We start from the raw sequence: 13,183 nt of genomic DNA on the forward strand, positions 1-13,183 counted from the left end.
CCTTCATCCCCTCCCCCACTCACCTATTGTACTCTATGCTACTTTCTCTCCCCCCCCCCCCTCCTCTCACTTATCTCTCCACCCTTCAGGCTCTCTGCCTGTATTCCTGATGAAGGGCTCTTGCCCGAAACGTCGATTTTATTGCTCCTCGGATGCTGCCTAAACTGCTGTGCTTTTCCAGCACCACTCTAATCTCTTCAGTCCAATTCCTTATTTTCCTACTTTATGAACATTTCACACAATAAATAGCATTGTTGCTTTACTATTATGCAGAAAATGTATGGCATGACAGCACGAAAATAAACAGGTGATCCAGCCTAACCAGACTGTAGGTGCTTCTCCATTTCTTTAGTGATGTTGCCCACTTAACAAAAAATAAAAAATGCACAGAGAAGTTAAGTTACTTTAGTTTGGAAGCAAAATATGTTAAAATAATTTGAAGCGATCTCATACTGCCATTACGAGTACTTCAGCTGAAGCCTTGCACAGTGCAGAATACAATAATAAGAAACACACATAATAGAAGTATGCGAAGACTCATGTAGCATTTGGATTCATGCAGCTTTGAAATGGACAGTGATGACAATATGTTGGAAGCTCATAAATTTTAGACAACAATCACAATGAAACCTCACAAAAAAAATGACACCTCCAAACACAACATCCAGAGTATAAAAATAAATTGACAGACTTCTTTGAACAAGCAAAAAGAACAATATCATCGCTGGAAATCTCAAAGGGTGAACAACATGTTGATTTCAAAGCAGTCCCTGAAGATGTCCCTTTTAACAGCATTTCAGATTGCTAAAAGCAAGAAAGAATCATATTATCAAAGAGGAATTGATTCTTCCAGCTACTGTCAAAGTGTGCAAAGTGATGGTGAATGAAGATATAGATGAGAAGTTTCAGGCTTGACACTTCTTATTGATGCAGTCAGAGGAATCGAAGAACTTTCAAGAGAAGTAAAATGCTATTTAAGCAGTCGGACAGTGTAATTAGGAAATTCAGCTTGAAGAGTCAGTTGATGTTGGTAGTGCAGATCAGTTCATGGCTTAGCTTTGTTCTGTTTTGTTGGAGAACATGTTCAAAATGTTTTGTTTAGGTCAGCTATTCCCAGAATGAGTGAGGAAATATTCATGTAATCAGAAGCACTAAAGTTGAAGAACTCTGTTGCTATTTGTATAGTTATTTGTGTTGTCTGTGCTTTCGGCTTTGACCAGGTTCTGTTTTCAAAACACAATACCCAAGTGCTCTTGTCAGAGAGGTGGACAAAGGGACACAAAATTCTGTTTGCAGTTCAATTCATTTTTATACATAAAATATTCCTTATTATAACATAATAAAGTCAGATATCCTAAAGTAATCCAGTCCCATTGGCTCGCATTTGGCCCATGTTCCTCTGAACCCTTTCTATTCATACACCCATCCAGATGCTGGTTAAATATTGTAATTTTAGTAGCCTCCATCATTTCCTCTGGCAGGTTACTCCATACACAGACTACTCTCTCCATGAAAAAGATCCCCCACACGTCCCTTCTAAATCTTTCCCAGCTTACCTTAAACATATGCACTCTAGTTTTCAACTCTCTTATCCTGGAAAAAAGATCTTGCCTATTCACCCTATACAGGCCCCCCATGATTTTATAAGATTTTATAATCCTAACATTTCCCAAATTTCCACAATATTTAGTCTCTTTTTAGTTGTATCCATCTGAGAAGGGATATTTCCCACAATGATCAATTATGATTTGGAGATGCTGGTGTTGGACTGGTGTTGTACAAAGTTAAAAATCACACAACATCAGGTTATAGTCCAACAGTTTAATTGGAAGCACTAGCTTTCGGAGTGCTGCTCCTTCATCAATTGTGTAATTCACAACCACCTGATGAAGGAGCAACACTCCGAAAACTAGTACTTCCGATTAAACCTGTTGGACTATAACCTGGTGCTGTGTGATTTTTAACAATGATCAATATGATTAAGTTTGACCATTGAAATTTCCTTCCTCTCTGACAATGGGCTGCCTTGCTTCCATCAAGGTGGGTCTCAGAGGTTGAGGTAAATCTTCTCCTCAGTCTGCTTGGATTCTAAGGTCTTCTAAGGCTTGTTGTGAGTTTTCTGTGAGGAGGTGGTTTCCAGGTTTTTTTTTATCCTTCTCATCCCAGACCTTCCTAAATGCTTCTTTGTGGGCTTTGGCCAATGGGGTCACAAATGGAGTACAAAGCATCCAATAGGGTCATGCCAATACCCTTCACTGTTGCTATGTTGGATAGTTGTAGAGTGTGCATCCTCTGGAAGTCAAGACACACCTGATCAATGCTTCTGCAATTCACATCCATTATGCTCACTGTAATTGGTTCCCACAAACCTCTTTGACCTATGACCTCTTTGACCTTTGTTTCCACTGCTCTCTGTAGCCCATAGCTGCTGTTTAATTTTGTTTGGTCAATTTTCTGTCGGGTGTGATTTCTCTGGCTGTGAGTCAACTTAGAATGTCCAATTTTGGGCCAGTGGTCACTTGACCACTGTTGATAACAGTCTATGGGAAAGTTTGCAAAAATAAATCCACAGGTAATTATGACACATCGCTAACTCAAATAGAATGGAACTCACATTACATACACTGTACAATGTAGTTGTGACAGCTGTGATTTTGTGAAGCCTGGAGCTGTGAATTCAAGTCTGTTTGCAAAGCAAAATGTCTATTTCACACTGAAGTATGTTCCTGATGTCACAGCAGAATTTTAGTAAGGGTTTTAAGCTTTGTGAAGAGATGCTGACTGCCCTTTTTGTATATAATCTCATATTAACTGAAAACATCCTGGAATAGTTACAGAGAATGGAACTTGCATAGCTTACTCTCATTTCTAACCTGTTAAGTATCTTGAATCTACCAATATAAGGGAACAATTAATTATATTTGAGGTGAAGAACAAGATTTCAACAATTAAGAAATGTGCACGGTGGCACAGTGGTTAGCATTGCTGCCTCACAGTGCCAGAGACCCAGGTTCAATTCCTGCCTCAGGCGACTGACTGTGTGGAGTTTGCACATTCTCTCTGTGTCTGCGTGGGTTTGCTCCGGTTTCCTCCCACAGTCCAAAAATGTGCAGGTTAGGTGAATTGGCCATGCTAAATTGCCCGTAGTGTTAGGTGAAGGGGTAATTGTAGGGGGTGGGTTGGGGTCAGTGTGGACTTGTTGGGCCAAAGGGCCTGTTTCCACACTGCAAGTAACCTAATCTTAAAAAAAAATTGTGGTTTTGTAAAACTTAATCTAGCAGCAGTGCTTCAAATATATCCCAGTACTGAATGAGTTCTGGATGCAAACAAAATGACAGATGAGTATCTAAAAGGAAGAGTTATTAATCACCTTGGAATATTGACAGAGTACTTCATTGCTTGTGTTGGAAGCGTAAACACATTTGGGATCCATTTCAAAATTTGCTTGACCCCATGGGGAAACAGAAGAGGAGCTGGTGGAATAGTCTTATGACTGCTTGCTGAAAATAAATTTCTGGGACAAGCACCTTCCCAGTTTTGGCTTTCTTGTGACAGAGAAGGCAGAACTAGAAGAAGGAAGAAAACATCGGCACCTTTTCCAACAACACATATTCATGAGATATCATTTATTGCTGCGGCAGCCATGAAGACAAAAGTACAGTTCTTATATGAAAACGTAGAATGATTCAGAACTGTCGTTGTCAACCATCGCTCTGCTATCTTGAAGAAAACATATTTTCTTAAAAGTGCTGTATTATTAAAGCATACTTCACATATAGTGCCTTCATATTATATGCTGTTTCTGTCCCCCAGAATAAAAGCCAGGGGTGGGGGATGCAAGTTCTGGCTTACCCAGCAGCATTAACCAGCTGTCAGACCTTTAATTCACATGAAGGTAGAGCCTTAATTCCTATGGGAGAGGAGACTTGGCCTTTAAGGGCTGCCAGCAAGTCAAATCAAAAGCAGCTCTATGATCTCAACAGCACCACTGTGAGTTATGGCTGCTGTTGGGACTGCAAAGTAGACAAGCAGGAGGCTGGAAGAACACAGCAAGTCAGGTAGCATCAGGCAGTCTTTACAGAGATGAGTCCAAACAAATGATTTCTGGGATCTTGATAACATCAGACTGGCCCACCCTATGGAAAGGGAATGGGAACAGCTAGGACAGAAGCACTAGGTTGCTAAGCAACAGAAATGAAAAGAGCACACTCAGTCCTGTCAATATTGCAACCTACCTTTACTGATAGCTAGGTGCTTGTGCCAATATTGGGAGAACTGTCCCATTGACTAATCAAGTAGCAGCCTGACATAGTCACATTCAAAGAATCATAATCTTCATTCAACACCACCATCACCATCTCTGATATGTCCTGTCTTATGGACAACCCATGACACAAGAAAATGCTGTGGAGGAAGTAATATATAATTGGGAGGAAGATGCCCAGGAGTCCTCAACATTGGCTGTGGATCCCACACAATCTCATGGCATCAGGTCAAATGTAAATAAGGACATTTCCTGCTGATGTTCCATTTCCCTCCTCACTATAGTCTCAAGCATATCAAACATCACTTGGAAGAAATATAGAGGTTATAAAAACCACAGGATGTACTCTGAATTAACATTTTCAATGTCCATCACCAGGAGTAAATCAGTTAACACCATGATTGATTGAGCTGGCTGAGTCCTGATAGATGTATCTGCTGGTACACGCAACATGTTAGGGTTAAGATTTGGGTTAGGATGAAAGAACCAATAAGAGGGGAAAACCTAATGACCACACCCTTGCTTAGTAAATTCTCACAGGTGTGTAAACCCATGAGAATATTTGCAGGAGTGACCAGTGTTCAGTCCATGGCGATGATAATCACATGACTTGAAATTAAGGCTTCCTTCCATGGTGCTTGTGTGTCAATACCATCATGCTAAATAGGATAGAGTCAGACCAGTTTCAACCAGCTCCAAATTGGGCATCCATGAGGCAGTGGTGTGCTCTCAGCAGTAACAGCCAAATTGTATTCAACCACAATCAGTAATTTCATGGCTCAACATATCCAGCTTACCCCTTACCATCAGGTGAGGATGTAACCATGAGTCACAACCCTACTGAGTGTGTCATCAGAATGATCCATGTATTAAAAATCTTCATAAATTTGTGTAGCCCCCTTTTAATTTTTAATTACGATTATGGTTAGTTTATTGGAAGTTGGCTGTTGAGCTGATGTTATTATCTAAAATACATGCACAAAAATTAAATGTAGGTAAGCATACATGACACATAAAAATGTGAAAGTAAAGTCAATCTCTCAGATCATTACAAACCTTTTTACATCTTAGAGTCTCTCTTTTGCTGTGAAATATGATAAGAACCCATGGTGTTAAACTCAAGGTAGTGGCATGGATAGAGAATTGGCTGACTGGCAGAAGGCAGAGCGCAGGGATAAAGGGGACTTTTTTCAGGATGGCAACCGATGACTTGTGGTGTTCTGCAGGTGTCTGCAGACTATTCATGTTATACATTTACGATCAGGACGAAGGAACTGAAGACATGTTGCTAAGTTTGCAGATGACCGTAAAGATAGGTTGAGGAGCTGATAGTGTTGAGGAAGGAAGGAGACAGTCGAAGGACTTGGACAGGCTAGAAACGTGGACAAAGGAGTAGCAGATAGAATACAATCTGGAAAAAATTGAGGTAGCACACTTTGGTAGGCAGAATAGAGGCATTGACATTTACTAACTGGGGAAAGGCTTCAGAAATCTGAAGCAGAAGATGAAGTTCTCTTAAGAGGATTCTCTTAAGGTTACCTCCTTCATCTGTTCCTTAATTGCACTTCACTGAGTATGGCATCAAGGACCCTTTGGAAATGAAATCAATAGGATTCAAGGGATACATTCATCTGGTTGGAGCTATATCTGGTACATAGGAAGTTGTGGTTGTTGGGGGTTACTCAGGTCAGCTCTAAGACATCTCTGCAAGACTTCCTCAAGGTAGTGTCCAGGCCCAACATCTTCAGCTGCTTTATTATTGACCATCCCTCCATCATTAAGTCAGGAGTAGAGTTGATCGCTGATGATTGCATACATCTAGCACCACTCATGAATCCTCAGATCCCAAAGCAGTTTGTGTCCAAATGCAGTAATACCTGAAAACATCCAGGTTTCAGCTTGATAGATAGCAAGTAAGGTTCATAACATAGAAATACCTGGCAATAACCATCTTCAAAAAAAGAGTCTAATGTTCACCCCTTGGAAATCAATGGGGAATTACTGTCACTAAATCCTCCATCATCAACATCTTGGCAGTTAACATTGAACCAAAGGTGAAATGGAGTTGCCATATAAATACAGTGGCTCAACAGCAGACTAGAGGTTGGACATCCCAAAGCAAGTAACTCACCTCCTGACTCCCTAGACCTGTTGACCTACTACAAGGTGTGATGGAGTTCTCTCCACTGAGTAAGTGTGGTTTCCATAACACTCAAGCTCAACACCACCCAAGTTGTTATCACATCTACAAACATTCACTCCCTCCTCCACTAATGCACAGTATGTGCCATCTACAAGATGCACTGCAGAACTCAGCAAGGCTCCTCTGAAAGCACCTTCTAAACCTGTGATCAGTACTACCAAGGAAGACAGGAGCAGCAAATACATAGCAACTTAACTAAGTTCACCTTCAAATAACACACAATCCTGACTTGGAAATATATCACTGTTCATCATTGTCACAATCCTGGATCACCCTCCCTTAAAGCTCAGTTAATGTTGCCCAGGAACTGTAGTGGTTTGCCAAGACTCTCAAGGGCAATTAATGCTGAACTAGCCAATGACACTCTCAACCCTTGAAGCAATTTTTCAAAAATAGGTAATTCAGTACATGAAAACAGTTTTTTTTCTGGAAACTTTATTTATCTAATAGCATTCATACTTAAATGTATGGGTGAAAAGGCATTGTTTGGGTTAGAAATACAGAAGCTACAAAGCGAACATTGCAGCAATTTCAATTAAGCTTAAACCTTTTTCCAGCCTTGAAACTCTGTTGATGAAATGCGGCAAGTAAACATTTCATGTCTTTGTATGAAATTTTACTATTAGATATTTTAATGAGAATATTAGGAAACAATTCATTTCAAGGTCCAAAAATTGAATAATCTGACTTCTATGGTTAGAACATCTTCCCCCATCAGTCTTTTATAATGAGTTATCTGTAAGGGTGTTATTGATGTTATTGTCTCCATTCATACATACCTGACAATTAATGGAAAATGTAAGTTAAGACATCTAATCTAAAGTTGAATGTTTGTAATTTTTTAAGAGATGAACAAACTGCAGATGCTTGAATCCAAAATACACAAGCAGGAAGCTGCAAGAACACAGCAAGCCAGGCAGCATCAGGAGGTGGAGAAGGTGACGTTTTTGGTGTAACTCTTCTTCAGGACTAGAGGTGGGTGTAGGGGTAGCTGCAGATAAGGGGGGGGGCGGGGGGGAAGGATGGTGGAGTGGGGATAGGTGAAGACAGGTAGAGGGCATGACCTGGTTGGTCAATGAGAGGCATGAATCCGGTTGGTAGCAGGGAGGAGTGAAAAGGCAGAGCAAGGGCTGGGAAGGGAATCGGGGGATGGGAAGGGAGGTTATTTGAAATTGGAGAACTCAATGTTGAGTGGTCCGGGCTTTAGGCTGCCCAGGTGGAAGATGATGTGTTGTTCCTTCAATTTGTGATTTGGTTTGTTGTGGCAATGGAGGAGGTCAAGGCTTCTTCAAGCCTCCAGCCTGTTTTTTTTAAAGAAGCTATTTATTTTCATTTTTATTAATCATACATTAGATGTGAGTGCCACTGCCAAGGTAACTATTTATTTCCCTAACTACTGGTGTAAAGACAATAGTAATCTATATGATGGAGCTAATCCTAAAATTCAGCAGACAGTTCCAGGTTATATATGTTGGGAAGTCTTTTATGAAGCAAAACTCTTCATGCAGATGCTTTGACCTAGGACAGTGCCTTGAGGAGCCCCTGATACAATATGCTGAGTCTGAGAAGATCAGTCTCCAACTACAAAATGAGGCTGTGTTGTTGTGGTAATTAACTGGTCTAGGAATCCAGAGCACCAAGTAGATATTCTGGGGGCCACATTTGGAATCCCACCAGGCCAGATGAGGAAATTGCAATTCAATGAAATTTGAAATTAAAAGAAAACCTGATGATAAGCATTGTCTTAAAAGCCCATCTGGTTCGATTATGCCCTTTATGAAACCTTGTGAGGTTTCACCTGCTTTTGACTCCAGACCGACAGAAATGTTTGTCTCTCAACTTGCCCAGAAAGCCCCTCAATTGTATTAAACTGCTACAAAGTCTCATAAAAAGAATGAAACCAGACAAACCTGGCATGCATCCAGGCACTAGAAAGAACAACAGTTAACTCAGCTCTATCAACTCTGCAAAGTCATCCTTAATAACAATTAGAGGCTTGTTCCAAAACTGGAAGAGCTAACACAGAAATTCGTCCAACAGCAGCCTAACAAATACTTATAAAGATATACTTTCCAATGTCCTGGACATCAGAGGTGATATACAGTTGAGAGGGAATTGTTCTGGAATCTTCCATATTGACTCAGGACCCTATTAAGTCTCATAGCATCTGGTCAAATGTGGACAAGAATACCTCCTGTTTATCCCTCCTCCTCCAGTTAGAGGAAGCATCGAGAGTGACAAGTGCACAAATTATAATCTGGTGGGGGGACTCCAGTGTCAATCACCATAATGGTTGGGTTACATCACTACAACTGAACTAAGTCCTAAAGGACATAGACTTTGCGGCAAATGGTAAAGGAATAGATTAGAGGGAAAATGGATGTAATAGCATCCTCATCAATCCACCTGTCGCAGATGTGTCTATATATGGCATTATTTGTAGAAGTAACCACTGCACAGTCCCATCTTCACACTGGGGATACCTTTCATTGTATTTTGCACAACCATCATGCTGAATGTGACAGTCATTGAAAAGATGTATCAATTCACAACTTAGCATCTGTGAGGCTCTGTAGACTATCAGCAGGAACAGAATTGTATTAAAAAGCAACCAGTATCCTAATGGCCTGGCTTATCTACCATTATACCAGTGCCATCAAGCCAGGATGTTGAAGAGTGCAGGATGCCTGGAGCAGTATAAGCATTTAGGCACACCAAAATTGAGGCCACCAAAATTGAGATGGATATGAAAACACAGGACTACATGCATGCCAAACAATGAAAGCTTCTGGTGATAGATAGGGTTATGAAATCCAATAATCAACAAATCATATCTGAGTGAGCTGGCAAAACATCTTTAGAAATAAGTAAGCAGAGATGCTGTTAAATGCATTTAAGAAAATAGCTTATAATATATAGAATTACGATGATAAAAAAATTATCAAAAGGAAAGATCCCTCCCATCCATGGATGACTAAAATGTCAAAAAGTAATATGAAACTTAAGGAAAAGACATATAATTGTTGAAAGATGAATGGCAGGTCAGAAGATTGCAAAAATGTAAAACAACTTTGAAGAATGAGCAAAAGGTTAACAAGGTAAGATATTTAGAGTATGAGAGCAAGCTCGCTAGAAATACAAGAAATAATAAGAATTTCAATAGCTATTATGAAAGAGATAACAAATGGGCATGATTTGCATAGAAGTCTAAAGAATTAATAATAGAAAATAAGGATATGGCAGATAAAGTGGATAGGTATTAGACATCAGTCATCGCTAAAGAAGATGCAGTACTATCCCACATATTACTGTAAATCAGAAAATGGAAACTTGAAGAAATTCAAGAAAATTACAATCAGCAGGATTGGCATGAGGCAAGTTAATGGAGCTACAGAGTGACAAGTCCTGGGATCTCGATGGACTCCAACCTCGGGTGGCTAAAATAAATGGCTAGTGAAATAATAGTTGATGCATTGCTTTAAACTATCCTAAATTTCCTTCATGTGGGGAAGGCTCCATTAAGTTGGAAAATCGAAAATGTAACTCCTTAGTTCAAAAAGAGAAGAAGATAGACTGCTGGAAATTGTAGAGGAGAAAGTGAGGACTGCAGATGCTGGAGATCAGAGCTGAAAATGTGTTGCTGGAAAAGCGCAGCAGGTCAGGCAGCATCCAAGGAACAGGAGAATCGACGTTTCAGGCATAAGCCCTTCTTCAGGATTCCTGAAGAAGGACTCATGCCCGAAACGTCGATTCTCCTGCTCCTTGGATGCTGCCTGACCTGCTGCGCTTTTCCAGCAACACATTTTCAGCTCTGCTGGAAATTGTAGGCCAGTTAGCTTAACATCTTCATAAGTAAAACATTATGAAATGTGTTACAGAGTCATAGAAATGTACAGCAAGGAAACGGACCCTTTGGTCCAACTTGTCCATGCCGACCAGATATGCCAACCTAATCTAGTCCCATTTGCCAGCACTTGGCTCATATCCCTTGAAACCTTTCATATTCATATACCCACCCAGGTGCCTTTTAAATGTTGTAATTGTACCAGCCTCCACCATTACCTCTGGCAGCTCATTCCATCCACCTTCTTCATGAAAATATTGTCCCATAGGTTCCTTTTAAATGTTTCCCCTCTCACCCTAAACCTATGCCATCTAGTTCTAAACTCCCCACATGAGGGGAAAGACCTTGTTTATTTACCCTAGGTATGCCCCTCATGATTTTATAAACCTGTGTAAGGTCACCCCTCAGCCCCGAAGCTCTAGGGAAAACGGCCTCAGCCTATTCAGCCTCTCCCTATAGCTCAAACCCTACAACCCTGGCAACATCCTTGTGAACCTTTCTGAATTCTTTCAAGTTTCAGTTATGAGAGTGGTACTGGAAAAGCACAGCCAGTCAGGCAGCATCCAAGGAGCAGTAGAATCGACATTTTGAGAATAAGTCCTTCATCAGGAATCAGGCTTGTGGGCTTGGGGAGTGAGAAATAAATGGGACGGGGTGAGGCTGGGGAAAGGTAGCTGGGAATGCGATAGGTAGATGAAGGTGGGGGTGTGCTTTTCCAGCACCACACTCTTCGACTGATCTCCAGCATCTTCAGTCCTCACTTTCTCCAAGTTTCAGTTGTGACAGGGTACCTAAAAAAGTCAAGGAAATGTGGCAGAGCCACATGGTTTTGTGAAAGGAAATCATGTTTAACTAACTTATTGAAGTTCTATGAAGTAACAGCATATAATGTAGATAGAAAGGAACCTGCAGCTTCATAGAATCATTGAGTCATAAAGACGTGCAGCATGGAAATAGACCCTTCAGTCCAACTCACCCATGCCAACCAGATATCAGAGAATCCAGTTTCATAGAATCTCTACCATGTGAAAACAGGCTCTTAGGCCCAACAACTCCACACCAACTCTCCAAAGAGTAACCACCCAGACCCATTCCCCCTACCCGATATTTATCCTTGACTAATGTACCTAACCTGCATATCCCTGGGCATTTTAGCACAACCAATTCACCTAATCTGCACATCTTTGGACTGTGGGAGGAAACATGAGCACCCGGAAGAAACAATCCTAACTCAATCCAGTCCCATTTACCAGTATTTGGCCCATATCCCTCTAAACCCTTCCTATTCATGTACCCAACAAGATACATTTTAAATATTGTAATTGCACAGCTCCACCAATTCCTCTGACAGCTCACTCCACATACACACCACCCTCTGCATGAAATGAGTTTCCTCTTAGGTCCCTTTTAAATCTTTCCCCTCTCACCTTAAACCTATGCCCTCTAGGTATACTAAACTTAAATTTCCAGAAGGCATTTAATAAGGTGCAATATTGAAAATTATTGTAGAAAATAAAGATTTATAGTGTAGATATGATATTATATCAGGCGTCTATAGAAGACTGGGCCACCAACAGGAAACAAGGAGCAAGCATAAATGAAGCATTTTCAGTTTGGTTTGAGGTAATGACTGGTGCGCCACAGAGATGAATGCCGAGGCCTCATCTTTTTAGAATTGTAAATTAAAATTACAATTTTACATTTTTTACATTTTGCAATTACAAAAAAATGAATCTATCCATTTTGGCAGGAACAATTAAAAAAAAGGTTTTGTAAATGGTCAGAAATTGCAGAAGTCTGAGATACAGAGGGATCTAGGTGTCCTCCTACATGAATTACAAAAGGTTAGCATGAAGGTACAGCAAGTACTTATCAAAACTAAAGGAATGTGGTCATTTAATGTAAGGGGAATTAAATTAGTAACTCAGAAGGTTATGCTTCAGCTGTACAAGACACACTTGTGAAACTACATCTGAGGTACTATGCACTCTACTGGTCTGCTTATTTAAGGAAAGATGCAAATACTCTATAAAAATTTCAAAGCAAGTTTATTAGTCTAATATTTGGAATAGACAGGATTTCTTGTATGAAAGGGTCAGACAAGCTAGTGTTGGAGTTTAGAAGTGTAAGAGACAACTTAATTGTAACGTAAAAGATCCTGACAGGTCTGGAGAAGGGTACATGTGCTAAGGATGTTTGCTTCTGTGGATGTTTCCAGAACTCTCTTTCAAAATAGAAGGTTTTGCTTTCAAGATAGAGATGAAGAGAGATTTTTTTTAACTACTTCAGCTCTGCATTCACATAATCGTATGATCCATCACATCCTCCTCCTGTGGTCCCCTGCATCTCAGATGCCAGTCGTCAGCCAATTTGGTTCACTCAACAAGTTATCATGAAATGAATGAAGGCTATGGACCCCAAACATGTTCCAGAAATAGTACTGAAGACTTGTTCTCTGGAACAAACTGCACTCATTAGTTTCATTATTTTTATCAGGCCCCCTTTTCAGGGACAAAACAGTGATTATCAGCAGTTCTCACTGAAATCGCACTGCACAATCTGAAGCTTAACGATAGTATACTCACATTTGTGGCATCAGGGATTGTCTTCCTAGTGAGGAGTCACAGCCATTCTGTTAAAGCTTATGCACGACAATGTCAAAGTCATTCATGCCCTTCAGATGCCAGCTAACATGAAAAGAATTGACACTGTTCATCAGTACAACTGATTTTTATTACAAATTTGACTCTAAGCAGACTAAGATCACAGAGCATCTCAAGAGACTTTGAGACATTAAAGGTAAAGAAAACATCTCTGCCAATCCTCCTGCATATGTCACAACAGATGTGTCAGGAAATGTGATTGGAGCTAT

The sequence above is a fragment of the Chiloscyllium plagiosum genome, chromosome 4 (genome assembly GCF_004010195.1).
Source record: "Chiloscyllium plagiosum isolate BGI_BamShark_2017 chromosome 4, ASM401019v2, whole genome shotgun sequence".
In the NCBI taxonomy this organism is placed as follows: domain Eukaryota; kingdom Metazoa; phylum Chordata; class Chondrichthyes; order Orectolobiformes; family Hemiscylliidae; genus Chiloscyllium; species Chiloscyllium plagiosum.